Below are 21,945 nucleotides of genomic sequence, written 5' to 3' on the forward strand. Positions count from 1 at the left end.
GGTGGTGGCTTCTGTCTTGCTGCACAAAGCTCTGCAGTGCAATCCTCAATTTCAAGGGCTGGGGGAAGGAATCTCTAGGTCTAGAGTTTAGTTTTCCTTTGGTACCTATTAGCTGATGTCAGTTTGGTTTGTGACAACCAAACAAAATTTGTTTCATTCCACCTCATGCCCTAGACAGTAGTTTAGGAATCCCTGTACAGCTTTTGTCCTCAAGTCCAGGAAGCCACATGGATTAGCAGCTCTCCACCAGATCACTACCTTCTGTCCCTTCCATCTTTCCCCTGCCTGCTCTTGACCCAGGCCTTGACTTCTCCAAGCCCCCTCCCTACAACATGGTGTGTGCTCTATTTCTACTGACTCCTCAAATAAAAGCAGATGACCGGTATATTTGATCCAAGTAGAAACTAACAAACAACTAATTGTTAGATATCCATGTGCTCACACAATGCTTCACAATGCCTACTGCCTGCCCCAGACTCACCCATCACGCCCTGAGGTTATCTGCTTGAGACCTACCAAACTCCTCAGGATCCCTTTCCTCCTCCCAATTTTTTTTCCCATACATCCATTCACAAGGCTACCCCTGGCTACCCAAACTTCTCTCTTACCTTTATTGAACTCCATCCCCCTCTTTTGGATTTATTGATGTATAATTGAGACACAAATATTATATCTATTATTTTGATGTGTTTGTACATAGGCACATATCTATCACATTAAAAAATTACTCAAGTTCTCTGTGTGAGTACCTTTGGAATATTATCTGCCTCCAAAATTTCTTTATCTCTATTCTTTAATCCAACACAAAACCGATATTCTTAGCATATTTAAAAAGTGTACAATACCATATTGCTAGAGCTGTGGGCACTATGTTGTACAACTGATATCTAAACTCATTCATCATTCATAACTGAAGTGATATTTCATTATTCCTTTTCATCTTTAACACAGGGCAGTTAAGCTACCTACAGATTTGCTCTGATACACCAGGAGGCCCATTAGAACATTGTCTCTGACAGCTCCGAAAGCAATAAATTTTTCTCTCAACCACACAAGCCCTAATTCCCAATCATTCCTTTTGCTCAGACATTGATCTTCATGTCTTACTAGGATTGTTTCCTACTTCTACTCCCTGCTCCTTTTAGTTCCATCTGATGCTGGCAGATGCATTTCCCCAAATGCTGTTTCCGTGTAGTATATACAAATTGCGAGTCATGAATCTCTCTCCTCTCTCTCTCTCTCTCTCTCTCTCTCTCTCTCTCTCTCTCACACACACACACACATACCTTCATTCCCATTTCCATTTGCAAACACATTTTCAAAACTTGATTTTCTATAACTAGTATATGTCTGAGACAAGCAGAAAAGGTCATATAAATCAATGTGAGGTGAAATGAACCCCAAGATAAGTATTCAAATGTTTTTTTTTCTTTCATGCGATTGTTTCTAACATATTTATAAGATGATTTCTTTGTTGCTTTATATGTCCCTCCCCCACAGTATAACCCCTGCTTTCATTGTATTTGATGTTGGTATAATTTGTGGAGGGGAAGGGTAAAACAAATCATTTAAATACGGATACAGGTGGACCCATTGCCACAATGAGATGTACAAGTCATTATGTCAAAAAACGAACTTTACAACTTTAGTGGTGGGGAGTAGGGGAGATGGGAAGGAATGGGAAAGGGGAAACAGGAGGAGTACACAATGCTTGATAAGAAATGTACTCGTTATCTTGCCCATGTAATTGTAACCCCTCTATACCGTATTTTCACAATTAAAAAAAAAGAATCCTTAAAGACATGAAAAAGTGTCTTGATATGCTAATCAAAAAAATAAATAAATAAAGCTTCAGTTGATGCACCATTAAACAAGAGCGCTAAGTGCACAGAGGTCAAGAACCCCAGTTATGTTTGCCATGCCTAATAATAATTAATACAAGACATCTATGGCACTTCAACATGCCTGGAACACTTCAGAGACATAGGCTAATTAATTACATAGAGATATTTCAAGTCTTCCTTTTGATATCAATGGGTTCATTAACTTCCCCATTTGGTTAACAAACTAATATCCTGGACTTCTGAATTCCTGAGTTGGGTGGGAGGAAAGGGGAAAGAAGCAGAAATGTCACACATTAGTCTTAGTTCTTCCTTCCTTCTTTGAAATCTGTTAGGTAGGCAATGAGGGCCTCTCCTATGCTCATTAGTCATTGCTCTTGGAGAACTAAATTTTGGAAGCGGTGGCTCCGCTTCAACCAACCTCTGCCTCTCAGGCAACAGCTGCCACCCTGACATTAAGACTCTAGGTGTGGGCTGCACACTGGTGGCTCATGTCTGTAAACCTAACTGCTCAGGAGGCTGAGATATGAGGATTGTAGTTCAAAAACAACCTGGGCAGGAAAATCCACAAGACTCTTCTCTCCAATTAAGCAGCAAAAAGCTAGAAGTGGAAGTGTGGCTCGAGTGGTAGAGTACCAGCCTTGAAGCAAAAAGGCTGAGTGAGAACACAAGGCCCTAAGTTCAAGAACAAATACCAACATGTGTGCGCATGCACACATACACTCACACAGACACAGACACAGACACACACACAGACACACACACACACACACACACACACACACAAAAGGAGCCTAGGGGTAGACACACTTTGTCCACCAGAGCTACCACCAAAGGAAAGGTCTCCCCATGAGATCTTTCCACAACTCCTTTCCATGCCTGGTTACTTAAATAATTCACACCATGAAAAAGATAGGCCTCACCTGACAGGCTGAACCTTCTGTGCCTTTGCACCATAGGATTTTCATCCTTACCCACCTTTAGATCATTACTAAACTGTGACCATGCTCTGTTAACTCACTGAGGAACTCTGGATCAGGAGCTACAATTGTGGACATCCAGCTCTACCATGACCCAAAAGCCTAGAAGCTATAGCTCTTCTAGGGAGCTAGGCCCATGGAAGTCTACTTTATGTGCCACTCAGCATTCCTAAGGAAAGCTGTGGGAGACGATCCCTACTGCCATGACTTGATTATCAGGCAGCACAAGGTTGTGCCATCATCACACAGAATAAGATGAATGCAAAGTATCACAGGTGGCAGCATTGCATGAACTTGGCTGAATTACAGCACAAACTTTTTTTTAACCACCTGAAGAGCCAGACAGCAGGGTGGCTCTTGGTGAAGGCTTAAACTATGCCAGCTGAAACTGGGTTCAAATCATCAGTCTTCCAAGACAAAAGGAACAAACAAGCTTGAAGGTACCTGCCATAGAGTAATCACAAAGTGGAAACATCACCTCAGCTACACAATTGGTTAATGAGAATGATGCAGAGAAGGTAAAGAGAGCTAGTTAGTCATCTGCCCTTCCTATTGCAACCGCCAATGCCACAATTGTGGTGCTGTATCGTAAGGGAACACAAACTAACACAGATCTTGAGTGAGAATATCAAGAAATAATTTCACCTCCAGTAGAAACACAGGAAAGATTTCCAAAAGATCGTCTAAGGTCCATAAATTAAAAACTCTAATCAAACAGCTCCTGTATCTCTGTTCTGTCCTAATAAAGCTTCTTCAGTGCCCTAAAAAGGACAGAATGAGACTTGTGAACTCCATTTCTGTTCAAAGGAGAGCAAAATGGATGCTCTTTTCCCATTCCCTGTACTCTTCCTTACAAGACGCCATCCTGGATTCTACATGTAGCTGTCAACTAGCAAGAATGAGAATGCCGTTCTTCACTATGGTCATGATGCTCGAAGAGATGCCAGGGATAGAAGCCACTCTGAAAGCTTTCTTCCCCAGCTGAGGCCCGCTGAGACCTACACGTAACAATGAATTCTATGACCAGCATTCCCCTCAACAGCAATACCCTTGCCAGACTAGGCTTTTAATTCTTATTTTATAATTGGGAACATTCAAACCCAGGACAGAAAAAGAGGATTCGAACAGTTTGAAGAGCTCACAGCAAGTCCGTAACCACTAGACTGTGAGGATCTAGGAGTTCAGGGGACCGTTTTCTCCTCTTCCCTCCTTCAGGGAGATCTAGGTACTTGTCCATGCTTCCTGACCTGGTGTGGCTGTGTTCTGGGCTCTGGAGAATAAGAGCATTCAGGCAGAAGAAAGATGAAGCAAAAGGCACAGTCAGGGCACGTGTACCCAGTGCTCTGAAACAATCCCCTACCCCCATCACTGAGCCCTACGTTTCCAGGGAGATTCGTTGACAAAGGAGCTTCTGGTGGAAATGAAGTGTGGCATGCACCTGCTCTGTTGTTTTTTTTTTCTTCCCAGAAATGCAGCTAAGCTACCTTGGCCAGGTCCCATGCAGCCAGATGGGGCCATGTGATGAAGTTCTGTGGCCCAAGCCACACATGCCTTTCCACAGCTAACCCACAGGCGGTTCCTTCCCACACACATTCCCTTCCTTCACACAACGACCCCTTACAGCCATGCCCTGGCCATCCTCCCTCACAGTCCTCCCCTCGCAGACCTCCCCTCACAGTCCTCTCCCCCTGTCCTCCCCTTTACACCCCCCCACACACACACACAATCTTCCATGCATTGCACGTCTCTGTCTTCAAGGTGAAGGCTGAGGGTCCACGGGACTCTGCTGCCCCAGAGGACAGAAGAGTCCTGGGGAGCCCCAGCCCCTCCCTGCCCGCCTGCCTGCACTGGAGCTGTGACTGCTCGAAGACAAGGCAGGGCAGTGTGAAGCCTGGCAGACTCAGGGTTGTGTGAGGTATCACCTCACACCCCTGACAGACCTATGTTCTCTCTAATTTCCCCACTTAGACAGGGGTTGGCCTCCCCAGCCCCTCTTCTCACCTCTCTGCTGAACTCTTGTTGTCTTCCCACTGCTCATTAGCACTTCTACCTTAGCCTGTACCGAAAAAAATTAAAGAAGGTGAAATTTAAATCAGTCAAGTTTTTCCTCGTTAGCAGCTCTGCTCTTAAGACAAAGCAGAAGGAGGGGAAAATAACAGTTTCCTGGAGTCAGAGAGGAGGTTGAAATTATTGCTGAAAACGAGGCTCCAGCGTCTTCTGCGGTTTCTGTCGGCAGCCCTGGCTTCATCTAATGAATCAACGGGGAAGTCCAGCACAGAGGGCTCATTCCTGCCTACACAGGTGCCCTCTAGGCACTTTTCCCTCTAGGCAAATTGAGCCCACATGCCCCATGAGGCCTCTCCAAAAGGAATGCTGAGGGCCACTCCTGATGGGCAGATGTCCCCACATGCCAGCCCTGCCTCTGTGTCAGAGCAGATTGCCATGAATACCATCCATGACAGAAGGACTAGAACCATTTAGTCCTGAGAGTCAGGCATTGTAAACCCAAGGAAATCAAGGGCCCAGAGAGGGAGATGCATTATGCCACCTTCACACACAGAGGCCTAAGACCAGAACCCGATTGTTGAAAACATGATTTCAAAAACAAAAACCCAGGACAGATAAGAAAATGAATTTTGTTGTGTATTGAAGGGCAGGCAAAAGAAAAATGCACTGGAATATCACAGAGGGTCTGAGAAAAAGAGTCAGACTTCCCTCACATAAAAACAGTCATCCTTTGAAGGAAGGAGGGAAGTAAAGAGAGTGAGACCACTCTGATTCCCAGAACAACTTCCCCAGCAGCGTCCTGACCCTTGTGTACGCTGCTTCTGGTCTTTTGCAGGTGCTCAGTCAGGCAATCCTTCTTTTTAGAGTATGCACTGAATCTCAAGCAGGAGAGAGGGACCCAGGGACACTGGAAATTAGAATCTCCCACAACATTATTGAACACACGCAACTCAACATCAAGTACACCTTGAACCAGAAAGGACATCACAGAAATCCTCTACAGGCAATACATCGGAGGAGGCTACACTCCCTTGTTCATCTATATGCAACCTGGAGGTTGGGGTAGAGAGCAGGTCAAAGAATTCCAGCCTTCCGTTCGGAGTCCTTCCTCAAGAACCAGCCCCAGCTTTAATTCAGGAGAAACCATCTAATTAAAGTCATCCTAAAGACCCCTATGGTTTTCTCGTAGATACATATACATATGTGTGTGAAATGTGTATGGGTGGGTTAGAATTAAATTATGAACATATATAGAAAAAGATATATAAGACCAGATGCATATATACACAAACAAATTGACTAAAGTAAGATGTATGCAGGAGAAGATTTCAGTGGTGTGTAACTCCTCTGAACAATAAATCTATAGTGAAGTGAAATGAATACTAAGAAGCTGAAGCATGTTTTGTTGCAGTGAGGGAGGGCAGGGGGGAGGGTGGATGAATGGAGAGAGGAAGAGTGAGTGAATATAGTCATTATATTCAATGCATGTATGTGAAAATGGAACTGGGTAACTGGAGGGGATGGATGGGGTTGGGAGAGAGGGAGACCCTGAGAGAAGAGGTGACATTGAACAAGATGCATTGTATTCATCTTGTTAAATTGAAACCCCTTCGTACAAGTGCTTAATAATAATTTTAAAAATATATTTTTTGGGTTTTTTTGTCGGACGTGTGGCTTGAACTCTGGGCTGTCCCTCAGCTCTTCAGCTCAAGGTGAGTGCTCTACCACTTGAGCCACAGCACCACGTCTTAAATATATTCTTACAAAGACTCATGATTGCAACCCAGCCCTGAGGAGCCAATCTACAGCGTAAATCCTCTCTATATTTCTAAGTCCTTCTCAGCACCAGTTAATACTATTGTTTATAACTCTCCCACTTGCCCTCATGCCAGAGCTCTGGGGATAAATAATGGAGAAGTGGCATTCTCAGGCCATCCCCCAGGTTTTGACTTTTTATTCTCAAGGGGTATGTCACACCCAACTTGGGAAGGGCAGGGTAAAGGACTGAACTAAATCAACTCAGCTTCTTCCAGGGTCTCTGTAGATGCTCGCTGCCTCTGTAGAATTCTCAGTCACCATCTGGATTCTCAAGGCTATGCATAGGCCCAGGTTCCCTCTGAGTTCATTGCAGATGAACATAAAGAGATTTGATGATGAAACTACATACTGTGAGGTGGAAAATTTAAAGCCAGGCATGAGCATTGCTGAAAAAAACCCAGAGATCAACAAAGAAAAGCACCTTTACTGATCACCAGGATTAACAGGGCAGGGGAAAGCATGCTCTTAGAGCTCAGGAAGGTGGGTCTGAAGAAGGCCATAGATCAGGAGATGCAGTCATGGAGGGCACAGCCACAAGCAGGGCCATTACAGCAGCAAGAAGGAACCCAGAAATAATAATCTGGCCTTTCTATCCCTTCTCTTCTCCAGAGCAGGGCTTATTATTGAGCAGACCCAGCTGGAAGCCAAGGGTAAAGAGAGCCTACTGTAACAGTATGAGCATCAGCTGATGCTGATTAACATCCCAGAACACAGACCAATCAGCTGGAAGGGCAAAGAAAGTATCACCAAGCTCGGACCCCTGACTTATTTTGTCTCTCCCTGTTTCCATTTCTCTTTACAAATTCCTCGGCTTTCAAAATTACCTATTGGTACTTCTCTAAGTTAAAACTCTCTTTACTCTTAAGGTGGAGGAATCCCGCTGTTTTGAAGATGAAAGTGACATAATTCAAACTAAGGAATGAATATGCTTTCATGAATATTTCAAGTGATATTTAGTTTACCTTGTTTTCTAAGCCATAAAAGGAAAACACCGCACATTACTGCTGTTACTACAACCTCCAATTCTCATTTGAGGCAAAACCAATCAATCACACTTCCTTCTGTTACTAAGTGCGTCAAAAGAAAGCAGAATCTTCCCAGCACAGTGTTCTAAGAAGCCACTAACAATCTAAACCCCAGTTTATATTAGACTTTAAACCTACCAGACTTCCTCGATGTAAATATTTGTGGTTGATTTTAAGCCCTGTGCCAGTAAATAGTTTAAATTCGTGAATGAGGTATATTTTGGATATGCAGCTACTAGAAAGGAGGGCCCACTTCCCAGAGTTTATGCAGAAACTGAGAAGTCATCAGATAAATCCCAGTGGAAAAAAACTTACTCCCTATCCTCTCACTGGGCCTTTCTTCCTCTTCCTCTTCTCTCTCCCTCTCCCCAATAGAGGAGAGCATTGGCACCATGCCTCCATTTTCCTCCTGCTTCTATCTGAGAAAGCTATCTTCACTACCTCTCTTACTCAGAAGGACTTACATGCCACCACCTCTTCATTCCATACCCCAGCAGATGTGAGCAGAATAACAAGGACAAACCCTGAGGCCTAAACTGGCTAGGTATTCCCCAAAATCTGCCCACAGCTCAACTTGACACTTAGGTTTGAGGGTATCACTGAGTTAAAAATGATGTGTAGATGAGCTGGCATCTACCTAATACCCTTCAAACTACTCCAGGTATAGCCTACATTCTCTTTCCCACTTTCCAACTATCTTGGAAGACACATGGAAGCTGTGGCAGCCACAAGATGAAAGGAGTCTGTGTGAATAGGAGCGTAATCCACCAATTAGAAACATCCATTTCAATATAACATTCAAGCCCAAGACCTGAGGGATTTATCTGTTATAGCTACTAATGTTATTGGGTTTTTTTTATTATTAATAAGTTTTTTATTGTGAAAATACCATAGAGAGGGGTTACAATTACATGAGCAAGGTAATAAGTACATTTCTTACTAAGCATTGTTGCCTCCTTTGTTTCCCTTACTATCCCTGCCCTCCCATCTCCACCACCCACCCTCCCTGCCCTGCCCCGCCAAAGTTGTAAAGTTCGTTTTTCAACATAACTTCTTGTACATCTCATTGTTGCAATTCTCAGATACATGCATGTCAACAGATTCCATCCTGGCTCTGTGTGTAATTTCATGTTGACTGGAAAAGTACAGTTGACTTCTCAGAAATTAAATATTTGAATGTTCAGAGGAACACTGTTTTCTTGCCAGAATTCTTTTCTTATCACATAGTCAGCCCAACTGAGAATGCATAGACTTTTAAGAGAAGCCAATCCTTTCTCACTGGTATGGTTGTACTAGTAACCATTTTGTTGGCATTCTTCTTTGTCCTGAAATGGTTGGCTGGCGGGCATCAGTGTTGAGACTGGTCTTAAGGAAGAGGAATTAAGTCCATTCTCACCAATTTATATTCATATGGGTGTCACCCTCGACTCCCAGAAGGAACATGTAACCATTGACCAAGCAGGTCTATAACTGAGCTGGTTCCAACACATTGAATATCAAGAGTTTCTGGCCAGGATAAAAGAAATGCTTTCACTTATTCTCCTTTCTGATGGGTGGGAGTCATGGGGCTCAATGGATCTTAGGAGTCAAACCAACCCAGAAGCAACATCACACAAAGATGATGACATTAGTTATACCAAGTCTTGAACCAGATAACTAACCAGGTCATACATTAATATAATCCTCATAAGACTACCTGCTCAGGTCTATTAACTAGATTGCTTCTCCTTTTATCACCAGTTGAAGTTGGGCTTTCTACACCGTTGATCAGTTATCTTCTCCTGACCAGAAGCCATCTTCCACCTACAGCCAAGCCAAATATATCTTGTTCCAAATTGACATCTGAAATCTGTATTTATTGTTGTTGTAAACACATATAATATTGGGTTCAAGAGGCCAAGAACCATTAACAAGGAAGAAGACGTTGATATTTTTCTTTTTTTAAAATTGTTATTGTAAAGGTGATATACAGAAGGGCTAGAGTTGCAGGTAATAAGTACATTTCTTTTTTAACATTGTCACCTCTTCTCTTATTTTCTCCATTTTTCCCCTGGCCCCTAGTTAGTAAGCCAGACCCAAAGAAGCATAGGTTACATGGTTTCCCTCATTTGTTTTAAGTAGAAAGAGCCTATACATCCACAAGTAAACACACTGGATGGTAAAAGACAAAAAACATACGCTTGGACATGATAAATTATAGAGAACTCTAGATATTCATTCACACAGTGAGACCCAAGGAGGAATCTCTTAGGAGAAGATCACAAATGATCAGTAGCTGTGTGCATATGATCATATAAAATGATGCTTATTGAAATGAACTCCAAGAAATGGAAATAAGAGATTTTATGTTATATTGCTTCTTGGGGTTTTTTGTTTTTTTTTTTGTTTGTTTGTTTGTTTTTTTTTTCTCCTTTTCTCTGTTTTGACTTTCTGTACCTTTTGTCTGATACGAGAGTTAATCTGTTTGGGGAAGGGAAAATGGGAGTACAGAAATGGTGGAACAAAGAATGAAGAAATGCAGCAGAGATACTCACTAGACACTGTTGAAAAAGACATTGATTTAGAGAGTAGTCATTGTCTTTTTTTGGTGATTAGGCTTTTTAAATATATTTTTTATTGTAAAGATATTGTATAGAGAGAGGGTTTACACATGAGTAAGATAATGAGTACATTTCCTATCGAGCATTGTTACCCCCTCCTTTGTTTTACCACCTTCCTAACTCCTCCTTCCCCACCCCAAAGTTGTAAAGTTCATTTTCAACATAGTGTCTTGTACATCTCATTGTTACAATAGGTCAACCTGTATCCTTATTTCAGCCTTTTGTTATTTCCCTTCCCCTCCCCAAATTAGAAATATATATATACAAGATATAGGGCACCAAAATCAAATACAGTGACAACAGGGGTTATACCCATGGGGAACAACATACAAAAGAAATTTTTAAAAAATCACATAGTACACTAAAACAACAGCGACAAAGCATAAAAAACCTCTTGTGTCCATATCTGGAGGTTCATTTCGCTTAGCATCATCTTATCACGTCTACTCTGTCCTATGCTGAGAATTTTACACACATTACTGTAACACTCAGAAGTCTGCCTAGGATATTACTATTGTACCCATTCAAAGAATGAGCAAAGCAAGCTACTGACAGATCAGCCAGTCAGAGTGCTTGTTTTAGGTTATGAATAAATATAACCAGAGATTCCAGACTTACAATAGAAAGAGACTTGAGTAAAAGTTGCCATAAAGGGGTTTGGGTTCCAGCTCTGCTGTTTCTTATTGCCTTATGGCAACAAGGTTCATGATAGGAGCACTGCCCTGCTACCTCAGGTTGCTTTAAAGAATGGGTAAGATGATATTACATGAAAGGAAATGGAGAGTGACTAGATTAAACATAAAAGGAACAGAGGTATTGAATAATCAATTTTGTAACACCAATATGGCAGATCCAGAATAAGGGCTCTCTCATACTCCTTTCATACTTCTGTCCAGCGAGACACCGTTTTGGAAACAGCTTTATGGAGGAGGACAAAGTGGGCCCTGTCTCCTTCCTCGAGTGCCTTCTATATCTATATCATAACACCTCCCATCACAGGGACATGTCTATAGGTGAGTCCCACTCTCCAACTTGATCCCCCTATTCCAGATCTTCATCTTTATACATTGGAGGGGAGGAGAGTGAACTGAAAGGGGTAGCAGGGACTCCAGGAAGGCTTGATGGCCATCCCCAAAGATTGGTCTTTAGTTACAATGGAGCAGTAGAAATGGAGAAGCATGGAATGATTCGATAATTACAGATGTGCCATCAACAGGACTTGATAAAGTATTAGTCACAAGAAATGGAGTAAAGATTCAAAGGGCTCCCTTGCCTGGCATAACCATGAAAAGAAATACTGTTTAGCTGCATTGCAGCGAAAAGGGAATGTAGCAATTACTGCCACCCCTGCTTTGTTACGAAAAGGTGACCTTTTTATGCATCAAAACAGCCCTGTCACTTAAATGTTCCACCAACTGAAAATTATGGAATGTACAAGAAGAGACTGAATTCTTTGAATTTCCAAAGTCCACCTGGGATGAGCTGCATCCAGGACTTACTGAGGACTTCATTGGGGAGGCTCAAAAAATAGGCAGCAGTCATTTCCAGAAGTATTGGGTCTTGACTTGTTTCTTAGGCTACTGACTGAGCTGTTTAAGAGTTCATCACTTAAGAGAGTTCTAGGGTAACTTGCATGAATTTGGGGACCAGAATCCCTTGGGTAAAAATTTAATCTTTTTGTTATTTCCTCTGATGTATTCCAATATAATTATCTTCTTGTCAATAAAGGCAATAAGTGTTGTATTTTAATAGCAGGCAAAGTCTGATTCTTTTGGCATTCTATATGGAGCCAGTCTTCAGGGAGATGCTAATATTTTATTTCAGATGGGAAAGAGGGAATTAAGAGTTTATTTCTAGAAACAGATAAAAGTAAAAGCTGAGTTAAAAGAGGCAGGGGGGTGGGGAGTCGCTAAGTCCAGAAGCTTTAACATCATCACCACAGCCTTCTTTGTCTCTTTCCTTGAACACCTACCAGCTACTTGGCTCTTGCTTAAAGGTAATTTAAGGAGCAGTGATTCATCAATATCAAATTACCTCCAAGTTAAATGGTGAGCATTTCTGAGGTATTTGGGGAAAAAATCACTAGACCTTATTTGCAAATATCTTGGTTGCAAGAATATACAATCAATGTGGGCACTGATAATCCTAGCCACTCAGGAGGCTGAGATCTGAAGATTGCAGTTCAAAGCTAACTGCAGCAGGAAAGTCTGTGAGATTCTTATCTCTAATTAACCACCACAAAGCTGGAAGTAGAGTTATAGCTCAAGTAGGAGGGTGTGCTAACCTTGATCAATAAAGGTTATGGACGGTGCTAAGGCCCTGAGTTCAAGCCCCAGTATTGGTATGCACATGTATACACACACACACACACACACACACACACACACACACACATACACACACACATACACACACACACACACACACACACACACACACACACACACACACAAATCATATTGCAGAATACTTCAAAGTCAAAAGAATAGGCCCACTGTTTTCTGTGCCTTAATCCAGATTTGGAATATCTAGAGTAGTTCAGTACATGCATACCTATAAAATTCTACAACCTTATAACATTCATTATTGTATATATATCTTCATATTAGATCATATTTATATCTTTCCATTGGACAAATTCATAAAAACGTAAATTAGTCAGATTACTTCAAAAAGTTACAGAAAAGAGAAGAGACTTGGTAAGGAAGAGAACGGCATGAAGGCTTGGTTTGGAAGGAAGGAGAGAGTTTCACAGTGAATGAGAAAGAAGTCCTCAAGACCAGAGTTAAGGATTTAAAAAATAATCTTACCTCACTCTTCAATACAGTATATGCCTCTCAGATAACCAATTTTATCCATGGTTCTTGGAATAAGACAGGAAGGTATGTTACCTCCATTATGACATTTTAAAGGAGAATGCCTAGCTAGCAGGGAAGAGAATGGCCAGGACCTCAAATACCAGTTTTGTATTCTTTTTTTTATTATTATTGTGAAAATACCATACAGAGGGGTTACAATTACATGGGCAAGATAGTGAGTACATTTCTTATCAAGCATTGTTGCCTCCTCCTTTGTTTCCCCTTCCCATCCCATCCCTTCCCCTCTCCACCCTCACCCCTACTCCCCCTACCACTCCCACATACCCCTACCACCCCCTGCCCCACCCACCCCCCACCCCGCCAAAGTTGTGAAGTTTGTTTTTTGACATAACGTCTTGTACCAGTTTTGTATTCTTATAAGACTGTTGTCCTTTATGCTTTCATAAAGACCACAGGGAAGGCCAAGAAACAATCTTATTGATGTTATTTGCTGTTAAAGTAAAACAAATGGTCAGTTCAGTTCAATCAGACTAGTTTAAAGTTGACTTTGTATGCCTGGTGAGACAGAGAGACAATAATTTGTATTTCTAGTTCATATGCTATCCTTTCTAATCACACTGTATTGATTATCTCAAAGCAATATCCTCAAACTAATGAGACTCACTGTGACATGAAATTCATAACCATTGATCTGGGGTCTGTTTGTTTGTATATGCACATAACAGAGCATCTAAATGGCTGTTCAAGATTGTCCTGTCACCATCCAACATGTCACTTGGGTGATGATCTACATGGACAAGAGTAGTGTATGTAAGTGAGTACATAAGTGTGGGGGGGTATTTGGGTATGTCTGCAGAGAAGTGTGAGGAGTTTTCAATGTGCTACAAGTTAATATATCTTTATTCATTTTATTCAGTAATAGGGATTGAACCCAGGGCCTTGCATCAATGTTGAGTCTAGACATTCCTTCCCTCGCATGAAAATGTAAGAAAATAAAACAGACATGCACATATCTTTACTCAGATTCCCCCAAATTAGTGTTCGCATTGGGGAGGGGGTCTACATGTGTAAGATTGATGGAGAATTTAAGAAACAAGCCTCAGGAGAAAGAAATGATAGGGCCAGGATGGACAGGAAAGAAGTGAGAAAGGCAATGGTCTCCACTGGAGATGAGTCAGCTTTGTCCTAGATGGAGCTCTAGATTCGGGTTTACGAATTTACTATCTGCAATCTTAGCTACACAAGAGACTGAGATCTGAGCTCAGAGTTCCAAACTAACCCAGACAGTCAAGTCCTTGAGTATCTCCAATTAACTACCAAAAAACGAGAAGCAGAGCTGTGGCTTCAGTGGTAGAGTGCTAGCCTTGAGCATAAAAGCTCAGGGACCATGCCCAGGCCCTGAGTTCAAGCTCCCAGACCAGCATGGAAATGTGTGTGTGTGTGTGTGTGTGTGTGTGTGTGTGTGTGTGTGTGTGTGTGTGTGTGTATGTCTACACACATACCTATATATAAAATAGTATATAATATATATTATCAAGTTTTCTAACTTGTTACCACTGGGAGCTGAGTGATAAGGGCACAGGAACAGTTTGTACTATTTTTTTTTTTGGTTTCCTGTAAATTTGTTTTTCAAGATTTTTTTTAAAGCAGAAAGTCTAGAGTTAAGAATATGAGATTTGGGTCCTGAATTCAGAGACAAGGAGCTGTGTGATCCACTATATTTTAGATATAGTAGGAGGAAAGCTACCATATGTTATTGTCTGTTATTTTCTGTCCTGTCTTGAAATAGGATCCAAAATGGAAAAAAAGGGAGAAGCAACCAGTCCATGATTTAATGAATAAAAAAGTGAATAACTAAGCCAGGCACTGGCTTATTACAGGTGTGAGCCTGTAATCCTAGTTACTCAGGAGGCTGATATCTGAGGATAACAGTTCAAAGCCAGCCTGAGCAGGAAAGTCCAAGAGACTCTTATCTTCAATTAACCACCAGAAAACCAGAGGTGGCTCTGTGGCTCAAGTGGTAGAGTGTTGACCTTGAGCTGAAGAGCTGAGGGACAGCGCCCAGGCCCAGAGCTCAAGTCCCATGACTAACCAAAAAAAAAAAAAAAAAGTGAATAGTTGACCTTGAACAAATTCTGTAAGCTCCTATGCCTCAGTTTCTGCATCTATGTGTGAGCACTTGTAGGACTAACGAATTCACACCTGCATTCACACACAAACAACGTTCTGCTTGATATGACCTGAAGTTGCTCCTAACCCTGGCATCAGAACTGAGAACAGAATGGTAGACTAGGAATCACCTGGGGAGAAGCTTGGAAATCACACACTCCAGCCTAATTCAGGATACTTGAAATGAGGCTCAAGGATCTGTGGTTCGAATGGGTTCATCCAAGTGACTAGATAATGCACCAAAGCTTAAGATGTGCCTATGGAGAAGAATGGATCATGTTATTAACCTGCTAAGCCAGAGGGGTGAGAAAGGAAAGTGAAAGAGAAAAAGAATGAAAGAACAAGTGGGGATTGGCATGGAAGTTCACCCAGTTGCCCAGAAGTTGAAGGTTTGAAGACATTTGTAGATCTCTCTCATTTATGCCCAAATTATCCTAAGAACTCAGTATCCTAGCAATTCAGCCAGAGGGAAAGCATCTTAGATGTTGATTTCAAAATAGTTTTAAAAAAGAAAAAAAATAGCAGGTAGTGTGGTCTCTAAATATAAAGTCTGTCGTTATGGAAACATGTCTCAAATAAAGCTCCTTAAAAAATAGCATTATTTCATAAAAAGGGAAGGAAAATGTGTGCGAAAGACACAATGTAAAACCAAAGGAAAAAGTAAAATTTGCAGGACCTCAATTCCCAGGTTAGCATGCCAATGTCACCCTTCTGTAATGTGGACCGAAAAAACTCTTCTGCATTCACCTTTGGAAATGGCCTCATCCCATTTCTTATTTATGTGTTTGTGTTTGTGTGTGTGTGTGTGTGTGTGTGTGTGTGTGTGTGTGTGTGTGTGTGTGTGTGTGTGTGTGTGTGTTTGCACGCCAGTCATGGAACTTGAACTCAGGCCTGGATATTGTTTCTGATAAGTTTGCTCAAAGCTAGTGTTCTGCTACTTTGAGGCACAACTCCACTTTGTTTTTGTTTTTTTTGTTTTGTTTTTTTTGTTTATTGGTGATTAGTTAGAGATAAGATACTCTTGGACTTTCCTGCCCAGGCTGATCATGAGATATCATACTCCTGAGTAGCTAGGATGACAGGTATGAGCCACCAGTGCCTGACTTGCCTCTTCCCTTTTTATAAAAAAATATATTTTTGTTACCTTTAAGTAGCTGTACAAAGGAGTTGCCATTCAACAAAGAAGTTTGTGAGTATAAATACACTGGATTATGGACACCTGATAAAAGTCTGATGAAGCTGATAAGCTTTCTCAGGAAAGAATATGTGTGTGTTATGCATGTATAAATCTGCCTGTATGTCTGTATTTTCTGTTTGTATATGTGTGTCTTTATGTGTATATACCTTTGTGGATGTTTACATCTATATTTGTGTGTGTCTGTGTATATGTGTTTTTGCCCATGTCCATGTTTCTGTTTTCTCTGTGTGTCTGTATTCACATGTGTCTCTTTGTGGCTCTATATATCTATATGCTTCAATGTCTGCATTTATTTATATTCACATGTGTACATGTGTCTATGAATTTCCATATCTATGCTTTCAGTGTCTACATCTATATCTATTTGCTCTATGTATGGTCGCATAAATGGGTATGGATCACTGCACACAGTTCTCTGTCTCTGTGCACCTATTCATGTATGAATCTGTGTGTGCTGTGAATTGTTCTTTGGCCCACACAGTTGGAGAGGTGCAAATATTTTCACTTGTTTTATAAGAAGAAAATGTCCTTGCTCCAAGACTTAAAAAGTTCCCATCTCTAATACCTTCTTCTCACATGCTAGGAGACACATTCACATTTGGGTGCAGCATAGCCATTCTGGCTTGGCTCCCGGTGAAGGAACATATCTGCATTCCAGTTTATGTATGGTTGTGGACAAACCACTCAGCTTTGTTCTTGTGCTTTGGGAGAATTGTATTTGCCATCACTTCCTAATAAGGAGGCCATAGGGACACCATGAAAGAACAATTGTGTGCTGTGTAAACTTCAAACTAGGATGTAGATGTCTGCTATTTCAATGGCTGCATATGTCTGAAATACTCTTGGGGGGGCGGGGCGCCTCGTGGCCATGGGAAACATTTTGCCTGTCCTTGGGCATTACTGCCAAGTTCTATGCCAAGTGTTTTTCTGTGTACATTTTCTTTGAACAACCCCCCACACTCCATAGGTAGATATTTTTTGCCCCATCTTTCAAAGAGGAAATGAAACCCAAGGAGCTGGGCAACCATTTACAAGTCTTAGAACTAGTGAGCAACTGGGTGAGCTGTGAGTCACACGAATGTGACTACTGCCTATGCTGTCCTGTAAGCATCAGGATCCAGGTTCCAAGTTCCCCACTCTGTGGAAAACTTTCCTGAGGTCTCCTTTGCCTGCCTATGTCTCCAGCCTCATTTGCCTTGATTCTAAGGCTAGATCAACCTATCTACCCAATTAAGTTCCTTATCTCAATCGATGACAAAAGTACACTTGTGAACTGGCACGATGAACCGTGTGTTTCCTGGGCATGTTCTCCACTCTAGTATACCCACGAGGTAATGCTGAATGCATTTTCCAAACCAACAAGATTCCCAGGCTGTGTTTGCTATCAGACAGATCATTATGTTCATCAAGATCATTGATTTTCTCTCTCATGTGTTCAACAACTGATAAAAGATTCTGAAGAAGTGGCCTTTTGTTCTGAATACAATAAGAGAAATCTGTAAAACATAAAAATTAAAAAATTAAAAAAAACCATTTGCGTGGTGTTAAACTTAAAAAAACAAAAACAAAAAAACCTCTGAAATCAGTGCTAATTTGACATGATGGTATGTGACACTTTTCATCTCCAAAGCTCTTTGCAAAAATTAATTACCAATTAATCTAAAACTTGGGAACGTTATTTATTTATAATCTGTGCACTCTGAACTTGAAAATGTTGATATTTAAAAGCATGACTGGTAAAATTATTGCATGATGTTTGAAAGATGGGGGAATTTAAACAAAGCTCACACAAAAAATTCTCAGGTCATATGTGTGTTGGTGAGATGAGACTATTGTAATTATTCTGAGAACAGTTCATGTTTCCCTAGGAAGGGGTGCAAAATGTTCAGCTGGAAGTTTGATGTAAGGATTTCTCCTAAGTAGTGTCACTCATCAATTTACCCTGCCCATCAGAATCCCAGGAGATTTCATCGAGAGCTCTTCCCTTGTGAAGAGGAGTCAAATTGATTTGTCCCAGCAGATAAATGAACCATTAATTAAAATGAGGGAAAAGGGCCAGGCACCAGTGGCTTAGGCCTGTAATCCTAGCTACTCAGGAGGCTGACATCTGAGGATCACAGTTCAAAGCCAGCCTGAGCAAGAAAGTCCAAGAGACTCTTATCTCCAATAAACCACCAGAAAACCAGAAGTGGCGCTGTAGCTTAAGTGAGTTGAGTGGTAAAGCACTAGGCTTGAGCTGAAGAGCTGAGGGACAGCACAGAGGCCCAGAGTTCAAGCCCCATGACCAACAAAAGAAAAAAGAAAAAACATTGAGGGAAAAGGAGGAAGGAAAAAGAGGAAAGAGCGAAGTAAAAGGATGGAAAGAAAGAAAAAGGGAGAGAGGGAGGAGGAGCTGAGATGGAGATAAAGAGGACTCAAGGAGGAAAGGGAAGAAGGTTAAAGGGAAGGAAAGTAACAAGCAGGAAATGAAGGTTTGAGATCAAAAGAACAATGCTTGGCACTGCCAACAGCATACTCCATTTCTGAAGCAGAAACCTGCACTGCAAAGACGTATTAGGTCTTAACTTTCATTTTAAAATAGGAAAAGTAAGCTCTTCCAAGACCACAAGGTAAGCCAGCTGGCTACTGCCACTTCCCAAACAAGCCTCTCTTTAGCCCCACCTGGTGGTCTTTCTCTCTTCAAACCACAAATTATTCTGCAAGCTGTGAAAATGGACCGATAATCCACAATACATAGTTCTACCCTCAGGGCACACAATTAGCAGGGAAGATTTTTCTAGAAACTTATGTGTATAGAATGTCTTTTCTCATCACATCTCTCTTTGTCTCTCATTCTAGTACTCGTCTCTTGTTTCCTTTTGCCCTATATTGTGGTTACCATCTATTTCAAAACTGACAACAAGAACTAAACTCCCAGAGGACACTGACACTACCTAGGAATCCCTGGTGGGGTATGGGGAGGAAAGTGTGCAAGAGACCCAGAAAACACCAATTCCTTGCTCAAGCAGGGGGCAAGTCTGTCATGCCAGGCTGTGACAATTCTGAATTTTCACAGTGGCATGAACAGAGGCATAATTTGATCATCTGGACTGTGGGAGAAGAAGGTATGCTGTTATGCTGAGACATGACAATTTTCAGATGGATATGTGTCTTAGCAACGTGTGTGTGTGTGTAAGAGAGAGAGAGAGAGAGACAGACAGACAGACAGAGAAAGAGAGAGAGAAAGAGAGAGAGATTCCCATGTATTTTAGATAGACAACCTAATTGATTAATACCCACAGGGGTCTGGGAGAAAAGATGAAAAAAAAATTCAGAGGGTTTCAGATACTCAGCCTTTCCAGAAATATCAATACTTTATTCTGTGCTACCGTGGACCTCTAGGGTATCCCACATCACGAGAAGAACCCGAGGATATGTCTGCTGACTAGAAAAAGCTTGTGGCTTCACATGGAACTCCCCGCACTGCTGCTCCCAGACAGCTGACCCTGCAGGCCTGGTTCCTTTAACAAAGCCTTCATCAGCAAGACTCCTGTTGAGAGAGGACGCTGGTGCAGCAATAAGCTGACAAACCCATTATAAACCAAATAGTATATTTTAAAATGTGTTTCACACGTTAAAGGCAGAGATGGCAAGGTGCCCAGGCTTTGAAGGCAGCTGTGCTCAGGAAAAGTCAAGTGTGGACCAGGGTTCATCCTTACGCCAGTTTTCTGGCATTATTCCCTCTGAGGAGTGGAGTCACCAGAGCTGTCTCCTCCGTGCCCTTTGGCAAGGAGCTTGCAGGCAACTCCAGCACCCTGGACCACATCAGAGGGACTTCTGTGCTTGAGCTGAGGTCACTTCCAACCAAGAACACTGTACAAAAACCTAGTTTACAATACCAAGCACACTCTTTTTGTTTCTGTGTATGTGATGTGGTTGTTATTGTTATTTAGGATCATTCTTTTGAGAGTGTGAATTTTTACTTTTGGCTTTCATTAAATGGAGAAGGAGACAATGAAAGAAAAGTTGAAGTTAGGTAGTATATATTGACCTTGATCAAAAAGCTTCGATTTCCCAGAGATCTCTGGCCTTTAATGGCCTGAGGAAACTGGCCTCCAGCCCTGAGGTGTAACCTTGATGTTGAGGTAGAGCAGTGGTTCTCAAGTGGGTGACCTTGGATCTACAGCATTTATTTTATCTTGGGATATGTTGGAAATACAATTCTCCATCTGAGATCTGCTAAGTAGGAAACTCAGGGGAGACACAACAGGAATCTGAGCTTCCACAAACTCTCCAGTTGTCTTTGAAGCTCACTTAAGATAAGAACCTAGAGTGTCCAATGCAGATTTATTTTTAGGGAAGGATTATGCCCTCATTTGATCTGTTCCAAGACCCTGGGCTTAACCTAGGGTCTATTTCCTATTATAAAACAAGCACACTGATTGCTGGCTTGGTTTTCTGAATTCTGGGGGATTCCTTTGTGTTTCCAAAAGTGCTGGAGAAACAGGTCTGACGTGATGGTGAGCGAACCAGGGTAATGCTGTCTTCAGACACTGCCTTCTCAGCAAGTTTTCTTCCAGTGGATTCTGTGTTCAGAGAGAACAATGCATCAGGCCTGGCCCAGGGCTCAGCAGGAGCTCCCAGTGCAGTGGTGGAGAAAGCCTTGGAAACAGATCCTTATAATGCAAACCAATCAGGGCCTCAGAGAGGCTGAGCCAAGCGCCTGGGCACATAATGTTGCTCTGGGGAAAACAAGGACACAATTCTCCCTTAATCTCTCCAGCCTTGGCAGATAGCCAGGCAGGGAAAATACACAGAAAGTAAAACATCTTCCCACACATTACCATTTCCTCTGCCTTTGCTGGAGGAAGCAGTTTAGGGAAAGAAGGACAGAAAGGAGGTTTTTCTGGCTATCCTAGGAGAAAATATGGCTTCCTCTGAAAATTCAGAGGTACTAGTTGATGGGAATCTGCAGTTAGAGTAAGTAGCAGATAGTATGAGTATGTCTTGAATTTTTAAGATAGAGTTTATAGTAAAGACAGTAGTGTTGGCATGTAATTATTTTGGCTATTATTTTAAAATTGATCTGAAGATTTTTCCTAAGGTCATGATAAATACACTGATGTAAAACCAACATCTCATTCTTTATATCTATCTATGAAAGTCAAGTTATTGCTTAAGTGTTAATGTCAAGGTCCTTCAAATGATCACCTTTTTTTTTTTTTGGGGGGGGGGGGGTCCGGTCGTGGGGCCTGAGCTCTGGGCCTGGGCGCTGTCCCTCAGCTCTTCAGCTCAAGGCTAGCGCTCTACCACTTGAGCCACAGCGCCACTTCTGGCTTTTTTTTTCTGCTTATGTGGTGCTGAGGAATCAAACCCAGGGCCTCATGCATGCAAGGCAAGCTCTCCACCACTGAGCTACCTTCCCAGCCCAAAAATGATCATCTTTTTAATAAGTATGTAAAACTACAAAGTTATCTTCTGCTGTCTAATATGTCTGTTTCCCAAGTCA

This window comes from Dipodomys spectabilis, unplaced genomic scaffold (assembly GCF_019054845.1).
Source record: "Dipodomys spectabilis isolate Male_0828 unplaced genomic scaffold, ASM1905484v1 ptg000365l, whole genome shotgun sequence".
Classification (NCBI taxonomy): Eukaryota; Metazoa; Chordata; class Mammalia; order Rodentia; family Heteromyidae; genus Dipodomys; species Dipodomys spectabilis.